Genomic DNA, 11,569 nt, shown 5'->3' with positions numbered 1-11,569 from the left:
AGGCTATGCTTGTTTTTAATATTTAATGAATCACATTAGAGTGTAGTCTAATCCAACATGCCTGCAATTGATTATGTGTTGTATATCAGTGAAGAAAATAATGTTGAGTTTGTTTGCTGTTATAAAGTTAAGCATTGTTTAGTCAAAATAATTTGTTGATTTGTTTCTCCCATATTTTGTTTGGTGTCCTTAGGTGTCTTAAAGTACATCTTTTGATGAACTGCAACAGGCCGCAGAACCACGTACAGGTTATCTGGCCAGCGCTGGATGTCTAGGGCCTTTGAAACGCATAGAGGACAAAGCTCTCTTGGTGGAGGATATCATCTCGTTTCAGGTGGTTTATCGAGTCAGTGGAGCATTTCAAAGGTTTGTGTTACTCCATTTTTTTTTTGAAAACATCATTAAAAATTAAAGATTTCAACATATATTTTTCAAAGCCGGTGTACAATCTTACACACACACTCAGAATACAGGCTTGCATGTATCATATAAAATAACTAAAAGGAACATCGTGTTATAGATAGCTGTCAAAGACAAGGCCTTTTTTTGCATAATCAAAAACACTGAACTGTCTTGTAAGGTATCCCTTTCATGTGCTGTGTGATAATTTTTTTAAATTTGAAAACAGATCTTTGTATCTTCACATAATACATTTTTACAGATTCAAGCAGGGGATGAAGACCCTTGGTGTTCTTGATGCAATAAGAAAGCACCCAGATGCTTTCAGACCACTGTTTCTGTCAAGAGCCATCCCCATTCACAGCTGATGTACTAGAACAGCTCTTTGAAATTCGACTGTCAGCAGTGGGCAGCAACAAAAGAAGGGCAGAGGGCAATGTGTGCTTGCATTTTGGAGGGACTACCCGCTGGATGTTGAGGGTGAGTATTATTGCTAGATATGGAATATGTGTACACTGCACTACTACAATACTATGCCCAATGTATTTTCTCTTTTTTTGCTCTCTTCAGTTGTGGTTTGAGTTGTATTTAGTTTCATCAGCTTATTTTGTACAGTAGGTTTGTTAACTTTGATCACTCACTTTTCACATTCTTGCTTTGTCTTTGTCTCTCCCTCCTTTTTAAAACGTTTTCTACATGCTGGGCTTAATTTCATTTTTGGTGTTCTTTGGTGTATTTCTTTTTCAGAGCAAGAGGGACCCTTAAAACTTGGGGTATCCTGAACTAGATGACGAGAGCAAATGCAATTCCACCCATGGGCTTCTCCCCGGGTCCTTCAGTGGATTTTCTCCGTGAGCCGCCCCTCAGACAAGGCCGTCATTTACCCACTGCAAACACATGCATTAACTGCCTGCGGTTGCCAGTCCTGAAGAAATTCGAGGATTTCAAGGAAACTATGGATTTTGCATTAAAAAACACTTCAGGAATGACTTCAGAGACCTCCTGAACATACATTTTTAAAATCTGTTTAACTTTATTAAACTGATGAGACATTTAATTAATGTCTAGTTTAAACAATCGACAATGGAATAGTCATTTAACTAAAAAGGAACACATTTTGTTATTTTTTTTTCTTCAACATTGTAGAGCAGAACTGTCACTGGCCTTTAACGAACCTCCCCATAGTGTCCTAACTGCCTTGGCACTAACGAACTTGCTCTCTAATAGAGTTCACCAAGCCCAAAAATAATTGTATGCCATGGTTACTGTAATTGGCTAGTGGGTCTAGAGTTTCCAGAATTCTGTTAATAACTGTTTGATTGACAATAAAGTCATTTTCTGGAACAACAACATTGTTTGAAGTCATTAGGGGTGACTTCATTCATTTCAGAGTTATCACTCCTAACTAAAATTGTTCTGCATTGCTTCTGCCCCGTTGAGAACACCTCTCAGCCACAGCTGAAGACGTGTTTGTGTTCCCTGTTGATAATCTGTGGTTGTTCCACTGATTCCTGAATACTGCAGTTGCCCTTGGAACTCTTGGCAAGTAGATGTAGTGTAGACAAAATAAGTGCAGTTCATGTGTAGAGTCCAGTATTCCCTCATTTTCTATGAAGGAGAAAAGATCACTGAGATAGGAAGAGACAACTCTGTTTAACTCTGGCCATAACCACTTAATCCTCTTGTTGTGAACACTGAGTCCAGTGATGATACCTCTATTTAACCCTCTTCTTTCCAGCATAATACTGGGTAACCCCGGTGTTCTCCATGCCATGATCACATTTTATTCTCAAGGGAAGGCCAACATTCTCTACACCTACACGAAACACAAAACTTGATGCTATGGTTTCCATCTATATATATCGAAAGAAAATTTGACACTTCCATTTTTACCATGTGATGAAGAGATTCTAACAGTTTGTTTAATGTAGTTTTTTTTAAACAAAGAAAATACGTAACCATAATTGATTGGGATTTTGAACAGAATAAATTCTTTGGTGAATTGCACGGCGTTGATGGAAAGCCCGACTGATTGGGTCAAGATGCTGCAGGCAGCGTCTCACATGCCAGCGCTGCATTCTAAGGTTGCATGTTTGAAGTGTAGCACGGACATTCCTTTCCCCTGAAGATGGAGTGGTTTGAAGGATCTCTGATAACGTTACACAACGCTTCATCCGATATTGCTGCAAAGCTGAGGGAACCAATTTGTGGTGTCTGTGACGGTACAGTGTCTTCTTGGAGATTCCAAAGCATACAGACTTTTGTTACCAATTCATGTCAAAGGCCAAACGTAGGCAGTTTGTTGATGTAGTATATTGTATGATGGACTACCCGGATGACCAGTTGTAATAGCTGGTACTCCTAAGGTCAACATGTTCCATGCCACTGACCATGACTTTTGATAGGAATTTATGATGTAGTGAAAACATGCATGGAGCGCCTCCAGGACATCAAAGCTTCCCTGATTCACCCTCTTCAAACTGCTTGTTATTGAGAGCAAGCAAGAGATTGTCTGAGTATAACTATTAAGCTCAGAAATTAATCTTTACAAAATGACACTGCATGTCCCACATTGTCAGTTTCCCTCACAATTCTCTGAACACACCGCAGTGTATCAGTGAAAAAAGATAGCAATGTTTTCCTCATTACCATTTACTTCTAGAAACAAAAACTGACCTTGAAAAAGAAAGTAAAAAAGAAGAAATACCCCTAACATTGTTTGTCCAACAAGGTTGTTCAGGTCCTTAGTTTCTGCTGCTTGATTTAAATGTTCCTTGTTCCTCTGAGTTGGTGTTAGCTGTACTTTCAAAGCAGCAAGCCCACCGGATAATAACACAAAATGGCCCCTTTAGCCAATGAGGACGCAAGAATTTAAACTGTCTTCCTGATTGATCAAACCAACTTCCTTTTCAACTATAGTACACTCTCTCACATACACACTACTACACTCTCCCACATACACGGCTATACTCTCTCACACACACAACTATATTTTCTCTCTCACATATACACTACTATACGCTCTCATATACACACTACTACATTCTCTCACATACACACTACATGCTCTCACATACACTACTATACGCTCTCACATACACACTACCACTCTCTCACATACACTACTATACGCTCTCACATACACACTACCACTCTCTCACATCCACTACTATACGCTCTCACATCACAATGCTACTCTCTCACATACACACTACTACCTCTCTCACATACACTACTATACCTCTCACATACACACTACTACACTCTCTCACAACACTACTATACTCTCCATACACACTACCACTCCTCACATACACTCTCACTTCTACATACTACTATCACTCTCACATACACACTATACCTCTCACATACACACTACTACACTCTCTCACATACACTACTACACTCTCTCACATCCACTACTATACCTCTCACAACACATCTAACTCTCCTCACATACCTACACACTCTCCACATACACATACTATACGCTCTCACATACACTACTATCCTCCAACACACTACTACCTCTCTCACATACACTACTACGCTCTCACATACAACTAGCTATCTCTCACTACACACTACTACACTCTCTCACATACACTACTATACGCTCTCACATACACTACATACTGCTCACTACACACACTACCTCTCTCACATACCACTACTATACGCTCTCACATACACACTACATACGCTCTCACCACCTAACCTCACTACACTACTATACTCTCTCACATACACTACTATACGCTCTCACATACACACTACTAACGCTCTCACACACACTACTACTCTCTCACATACACTACTATACGCTCTCACATACACTACTATACGCTTCAACACATACTACTCTCTCACATACACTACTATACACTCTCACATACACACTACCACTCTCTCACATACACTACTACACTCTCTCACATACACTACTACACTCTCTCACATACACTACTATACGCTCTCACATACACACTACTACACTCTCTCACATACACTACTACACTCTCTCACATACACTACTATACGCTCTCACATACAATGCTATACTCTCACATACACACTACTACACTCTCTCACATACACACTACTATACGCTCTCACATACACACTACTATACGCTCTCACACACACTACTACTCTCTCACATACACTACTATACGCTCTCACATACAATGCTATACTCTCACATACACACTACTACACTCTCTCACATACACACTACTATACGCTCTCACATACACACTACTATACGCTCTCACACACACTACTACTCTCTCACATACACTACTATACGCTCTCACATACAATGCTATACTCTCACATACACACTACTACACTCTCTCACATACACACTACTATATGCTTTCACACACACACTACTACTCTCTCACATACACTACTATACGCTCTCACATACACACTACTATATGCTCTCACATACACACTACTACTCTCTCACATACACTATGTTGTGGAAGTTTCTGTTCAGCGAGGGAGGAATTTGTGAATGAAGAAGAGACCTTGTTGAAACAAAAATAAAACACAGGCTGGAGACTGGATTAAAAGTTTAGATATTCGGTGAAAGAGTTTAATTATTTTCTCGAGAGAACAATCAAACAAAAATGACGAGAATGGCAGTTCACAATGAACAGAGTAACAAGTGACCCACACATTCTGGTAATACAATCAGTAATACACTTCTTTATATGCAGTGCCCCCAGAGGAAAAACCAACCCTTGTTTGGAAACCAGTTTAATCTCAAACCTAACCAATCAGTGGACCTCAGGCAGACAGTTGGAGCTCTTACGTATTTCTGATCTGTCCCTCGTGTGTCCAAGTGTCTTGACCGGTCATTCTATCTTAGCTAAAAAAGGACATCTTGTCCTCTGGATAGGCTCTGGTCTCGACCTGGGACCTGCTATGATAAACACCGTTCTAGGCAACTGTTTCTGTCAGGCTCCACGTCATCTATCCTTGGTGGGAAATGCAAAGTCATGACATAATCCCGTTGTCTCCTACAAAGAGATCACACTGAGGACAGATACAGGAACCAAATACTCTGAGAGGCATTGAAGATATTATTATGAATAATTAATATGAAAATCATTGGTTACATGTAATTTTCCCATTACAACTACTATACGCTTTCACATACACACTACCACTCTCTCACATACACACTACACTTTCTCACATACACTACTACACTCTCTCACATACACTACTATACTCTCTCACATACACACTACTACACTCTCTCACATACACACTACTACACTCTCTCTCATACACTACTATACGCTCTCACATACACACTACCACTCTCTCACATACACTACTATACGCTCTCACATACAATGCTATTCTCTCACAGACACACTACTACACTCTCACACATACACACTACTATACGCTCTCACATACACACTACCACTCACTCACATACACTACTATACGCTCTCACATACACAATACCACTCACTCACATACACTACTATACGCTCTCACATACACACTACCACTCTCTCACATACACTACTATACGCTCTCACATACACAATACCACTCTCTCACATACACACTACTACACTCTCTCACATACACACTACTACACGCTCTCACATACAATGCTATACTCTCACATACACACTACTACACTCTCTCATATACACTACTATACGCTCTCACATACACACTACCACTCTCTCACATACACTACTATACGCTCTCACATACACAATACCACTCTCTCACATACACTACTATACGCTCTCACATACACACTACTATATGCTCTCACATACACACTACTACTCTCTCACATACACTACTATACGCTCTCACATACACAATACCACTCTCTCACATACACTACTATACTCTCTCACATACACTACTACACTCTCTCACATACACTACTACACTCTCTCACATACACTACTACACTCTCTCATATACACTACTATACGCTCTCACATACACTACTACACTCTCTCACATACACTACTACACTCTCTCACATACACTACTACACTCTCTCACATACACTACTACACTCTCTCACATACACTACTATACGCTCTCACATACAATGCTATACTCTCACATACACACTACTACACTCTCTCACATACACTACTATATACTCTCACATACGCTACTTCTTCTTCCTGCTTCTGGCGAGAGCAGACGTGTTTTTCCTCCTCACCTCTCTTATCTTAGCTTGGCTCCTTCCCAGTCTGTCTACCCTGTCTTGTGGAACTTTTTCTCTTTTCTCTTTGTCCCCTGCCTGCTGTTTTCCTGAAACATTCGAAATGGAATTGATTAACTAGTCACTCAGCGCTATTGACAAGATTTTTTCATCTAAACATGCTTCTCCGGGGGAGCCACAATGTCCAAGTGGAACGTTCCCTGCAGGCTATGTTCGCGATTCCTATTCACGGGATTGGCAGGTGGTCTGCCTGGACGTTCTCACTGTGGAGGACGTTGAAGATATTTGCATAATAGTACTACTGTTGGTGGGGCTCCTGATCATCAGCCTTGGGGTCTTGCTGACCTACCGTAAAATTGGTAAGACAGCCGCCAGCAAATTCACCCACAAGCTGTCTGGGGAACTTAAAGAGTGCCTACATGGAGTGGTTGAGAGGATGAAGGTTTTACATCTGAGGGCTGACCAGTCCTGTGAACTGTCTCGTAACATCTCAGACCGGACCGTCGAAGCGCCGAAGGGGATTGATACCAACAGGGCCCAGTCGGTGGAGTTGCTTCGTGTGACCACCGGTCTGGCAGAAAAGGTGGATGGACTGCAAAAATCACTACGTGATATGGATGCTCGCATGACGCTGAGGTCGGTGACAATTGATTGATGGACATTGATTCGGATAAATTCTACCGAGTCAACCTAAATTGGACTGCAACTGATCAACTACCCGCGCCCCCCTCCCCGCCACCCTTCACCCGAGCAGGAAAACAACCAGCAGCTGGCCATTCTATCTCGTCATGTGCTCTGGTTATCTCTTCAAGGTCACGCCGATGAACTGAGCTTTTAACAACACAGACAGTTTGACGCGCACATTGCACACACAACTCACTATCTCACACACACACCATACACTCCCTCCCCCATCCCGCCCCACATCCATATGTCTGCCTCGATTCTGTGTTTCTCGCTCCCTCTCAATGCCACCTCAAAAAATTCCTTCATGTGTCCACATGAACTGTGTGTTGTCTTGTGCATTACGTTGTGATGTTTGTATTACCATGTTGCTGTCTGCATATATCGTTTTCAAGGAGTGCATGTGGCGGCGCTTGTATTAGCAGCGGCCCGGAGGCATGCTCCGAACGGTATTTCGTTGCCTTGTACTTGTACATGTGTAATGACAATAAAGTTATCTATCTATCTATCTATCTATCTATCCTCTCTCACATACACTACTATACTCTCTCACTATACTCTCTCACATACACGACTATACCATCTCATAGATACATGTAAAAGGATTATAATAGTGTGTGTATGAGTATAGTGGTGAATATGCAAGAGCACAATATGAATATGAATATGAATATGAATTATTTCCGAGGCGGCCTCTCATATACAGACCCCTAAAACAAACACGATTCCTAAACTCAGACATCCGTAAGATTGCATTTTACTTTTACTTTGGCACCATGTCTTGTTGCTTTCAACACGTGCTGTCAATGTTAAAGGGTGTCATTGTTAACAAAGCTGTTCTCATCCAAATAGTAGCAGTCTGAATGCATAAACTAATATGTTCACATCTGACAAGCAAGCTCTTGCAGTTGTGTGAATAAGGACCATTCTGTCTAGGTAGAAACAGTGGTATGGCAATATGTGGAGATGGTTGTAGACTTGCAGCCCCACCAAACCCCATCACCCTAGTTGACTCCACAGTCAACACTGTGGAGTCCTTCCACTTCCTGGGCTCCATCATTTCCCAGGACCTCAAGTGGAAGCTGAACAGCAACTCACTCATCAAAAAAGCACAATAGAGGATGTACTTCCTGCAGCAGCTGAAAACGTTCAATCTGCCAAAGACAATGAGGGTGTACTGTCCGCATATAATTCAGATGGTAGTGTAATTTGTGACCTTGTTATACTAAAGGTTTTATTTGTGACAGTTTTATGACATTGAGTTATACCGTTTTAATATTGAGCAAAATTCGTATGCAGTGAAATTCTCTTTCCTTTGTCAAAATTAGACACATTAGAGTACTCACACATTAAATACAATAGTATTTTAAATGGGGTTAGAAGAGGTCATAGAACTTTCCTATCCTGAAAACTTATCTGGAATTGTAAGGTAGGAGCTTTCTTTTCACAACAGAAAGCAGCAATTTGAGAGGATGAATTGATTTTACTCTTGCTCTGGAGTTCCTCTTGCTCTGTTTAATAGGAAAAAGTTGGAAGGAGTAGCAAAGTCAGAAGATGTATTTATTGAAGTGTGTAGATACTGTAAACAGAAATATACATTTATCCACTCCCCGCACAAGTAGAATGAAAGATTTGGTTCAATGGTGGAATCTTGTGCTTCTGAGAGAACATAACGGGAAAAACACATTCTTGACCTTGTGGTGTCGTACAGGGAGTCGAACTGTAGTTTAGATGCCTGAGATTATGTGTTTTCTTTCATCTTTCCCCCATCCTAAGCCCTATTAGGACCACGTTGTTGTGGTGTGTGGTGCACATTGACTGGGGCAAGGTTGTCCGAGATGTTGTTCAATCTGATCGGGGGGGGGACCTTCAACGTTATCACCTCTGACTTGTTCATCTCACATCTTCAAAAATAGATGTAACGCTGCTTGTGTAATATCAATACTATGTACTATAAAATCTTTTCATTGGAGGCCATATGTCCCCTAGAAAAAAACCAAAGCTTCAATAAACTACAGTGCTGTAAGAGAGAAAACTGTTTATGTGCTTCCATTATGGGGCTTCTTTTAACAGACAGCACGGGCTAGGCTTTTCAGTAGCTGTTCTCCCGAGAGTATCTATCAAAATGAGCTCAACTCTCCATAGACTTTACCTGCAGACACGGGGTGAGAGCTGCATTCGGCTCCAGTGGACAAACCTGCCTGTAATTGTATTTGGTCTCAACACTGTACTGGAGGAATAGGTTTGTGTGTTTATTTCTTTTTGGACATAACCCAGAAAATTTATCATGCGCTGCATTTTCTTTTTCAAGTAAGAAAATGCTGTTTCTGAGAAATAAGCAGATTGTCAGTTTCATCAAAACAACAAACAGTGATTATCTTTCTTAGACTGTATGTGACCAGACAGCATTGTTCATTAAATGCCCCAATCCATAAATTACATACCAGTCAGTTACTAAATCATTAAGGTTGTCTTTTAAAATGTTTGCATCCTTAGTATACATGTTTCCCCTAAGTAATTCCTAAAAGATTGACAATTAGTATCTGCTCTTCTTTGATGAATCACATTGTGCATAACTTAGTGTGAATTGCCCAAATATCGTCAACACCTACATGTGTTGATTTGACATTTGAGCTATTTTTGGGATCACTCATCAGTCCTTGATGGTGCCGATATGTTGACTCGTACACTGAACATGTCTTAGTAAAAGGTCAGATGAGCTCGGGATTGCTCTCATATGACTGCTGACGTTTGGAAAAGTCTCCTCTACAGTGCCTTAATAAAAGCCGAGAATTGTATTTTCCCTTTCTAAGAGTAAAGCACTATCTATAGCTTTCTTAGTGTACAAGGGGCGACTTTCCTGCATCCGTTTTGGTTTCATCCCACAGTCCAAACACATGTAAGCAGGGTGAATGGCTACTAGGTGTGAGTGTAAATTTACCTGTAGGTAAGAGTTTGAATATGTCTGTCCACATGTGTTTGCATTCCTTTCACTAATGCTGCATGCTGGGATAGACTGCTGCCCCCAATGTGACACTGAAGGAATGATTAAGCGCACAAAACATCAAGGAGTATTGCCTAACAAAAAAACAGTGGCAAATTTAGCCCTTTTTTAGACTTGATCCCGTCACCCCTAAAAAAATAATTCTTAAAATGAAAACATCTGTTTTTGAGCCACAGCGGAGATGAAACTACACATCTTTCCAAACAAGTAGGTGTCAACCAGTAGGTGTCAGCTAGCATGTTGGGAAGTGGTTATAACATGCCATGCCTAAACCTACCGTATTTTCTGGACTATAGGTCGCACTTTTTTTCCATAGACTTTTTTTTTTCTTTTTCTTTCATAGAAAGGTGAGGTAACCTTGTTCCTCATGACATCATAAGGAGCAGATTCCAGATCGGCCCATCTGAACTTTCATTTTCTCAAAGACACTTGCCCAAACCGGCAAGTGTCAGCAACACCTTTGTTATTAAACGTCGCCAAGGTAACAGTCCCATTTATATCTGTCTGAGCCCATGTGGCCTCACATACTCACTTAGCACCTGAGATCAATTCTGTGAGTCTTTTGTCCTTAGTCCCCAGGGCTCACTTTAGGATTGGGCCATGCTGTCTCTCTATTTCTCATGGGTGGGCCACATTCTCTGGGCAGGCAAAGCAGAGAAAGGGGAGGTAACCTTGCTCCTTATGACATCATAAGGAGCAGATTCCAGATCGGCCCATCTGAGCTTTTATTTTCTCAAAGGCAGAGCAGGATACCCAGGGCTCGGTTTACACCTATCACCATTTCTAGCCAGTAGGGGAATATGAGCACATGTCAGCTAGCTATAACCTAGGTAAGTTAGGTTCAGAGTTCTGCATGAAGTCACAATAATAATGATTGAAATAGTTAAATTATGTCAATATAATAATATATAGCCTACCTAGAAGTCTTGGCATTATAGAAATTGGATGTGACTAAATGCTTATCTAAGAGCCCAACAATATAACTATAACTAAATAGCTATAACTTTTAGGTTTTTTGTCTTCATTTATTCAATCTTTACATAATACCATTTTATTGTAATACCACCGCACCTTTGTAGTAACGGTCCTGTGGATCTGCATTAAATACTTGTTTGTATCTTTCTAGTTACATAATTCAGTGTTTCCCTTACCACGATGGTCCAAAATTATGTTAAAATACACAGTTGTACAGAAGAACAACATTTAAAAGAATTACGGTAAAAGGGTGCCAGGCACTCCTAAAGCTCTGATCATAG

General features: G+C 40.7%; 2 long non-coding RNA genes across 2 annotated transcripts; one reads left to right on the top strand and one right to left on the bottom strand.

Moving 5' to 3' along the window:
• The first annotated feature begins 277 nt into the window (after nucleotides 1-277).
• Nucleotides 278-1,172, top strand: LOC116694498 (uncharacterized). The gene is made up of 3 exons (XR_004333192.1): nucleotides 278-366; nucleotides 662-879; nucleotides 1,147-1,172. It is a non-coding gene; the product is annotated as an uncharacterized LOC116694498 (long non-coding RNA).
• On the bottom strand, nucleotides 990-11,569 carry LOC116694500 (uncharacterized). Its single transcript, XR_004333194.1, has 3 exons — nucleotides 11,422-11,569; nucleotides 7,499-7,500; nucleotides 990-1,000 (listed from the first exon to the last, which is right to left on the bottom strand). It is a non-coding gene; the product is annotated as an uncharacterized LOC116694500 (long non-coding RNA).

Source organism: Etheostoma spectabile, chromosome 8, assembly GCF_008692095.1.
Source record: "Etheostoma spectabile isolate EspeVRDwgs_2016 chromosome 8, UIUC_Espe_1.0, whole genome shotgun sequence".
Classification (NCBI taxonomy): domain Eukaryota; kingdom Metazoa; phylum Chordata; class Actinopteri; order Perciformes; family Percidae; genus Etheostoma; species Etheostoma spectabile.
The sequence above is the reverse complement of the archived record's forward strand: the minus strand, read 5'-3'. Positions and strand labels throughout refer to the sequence as shown.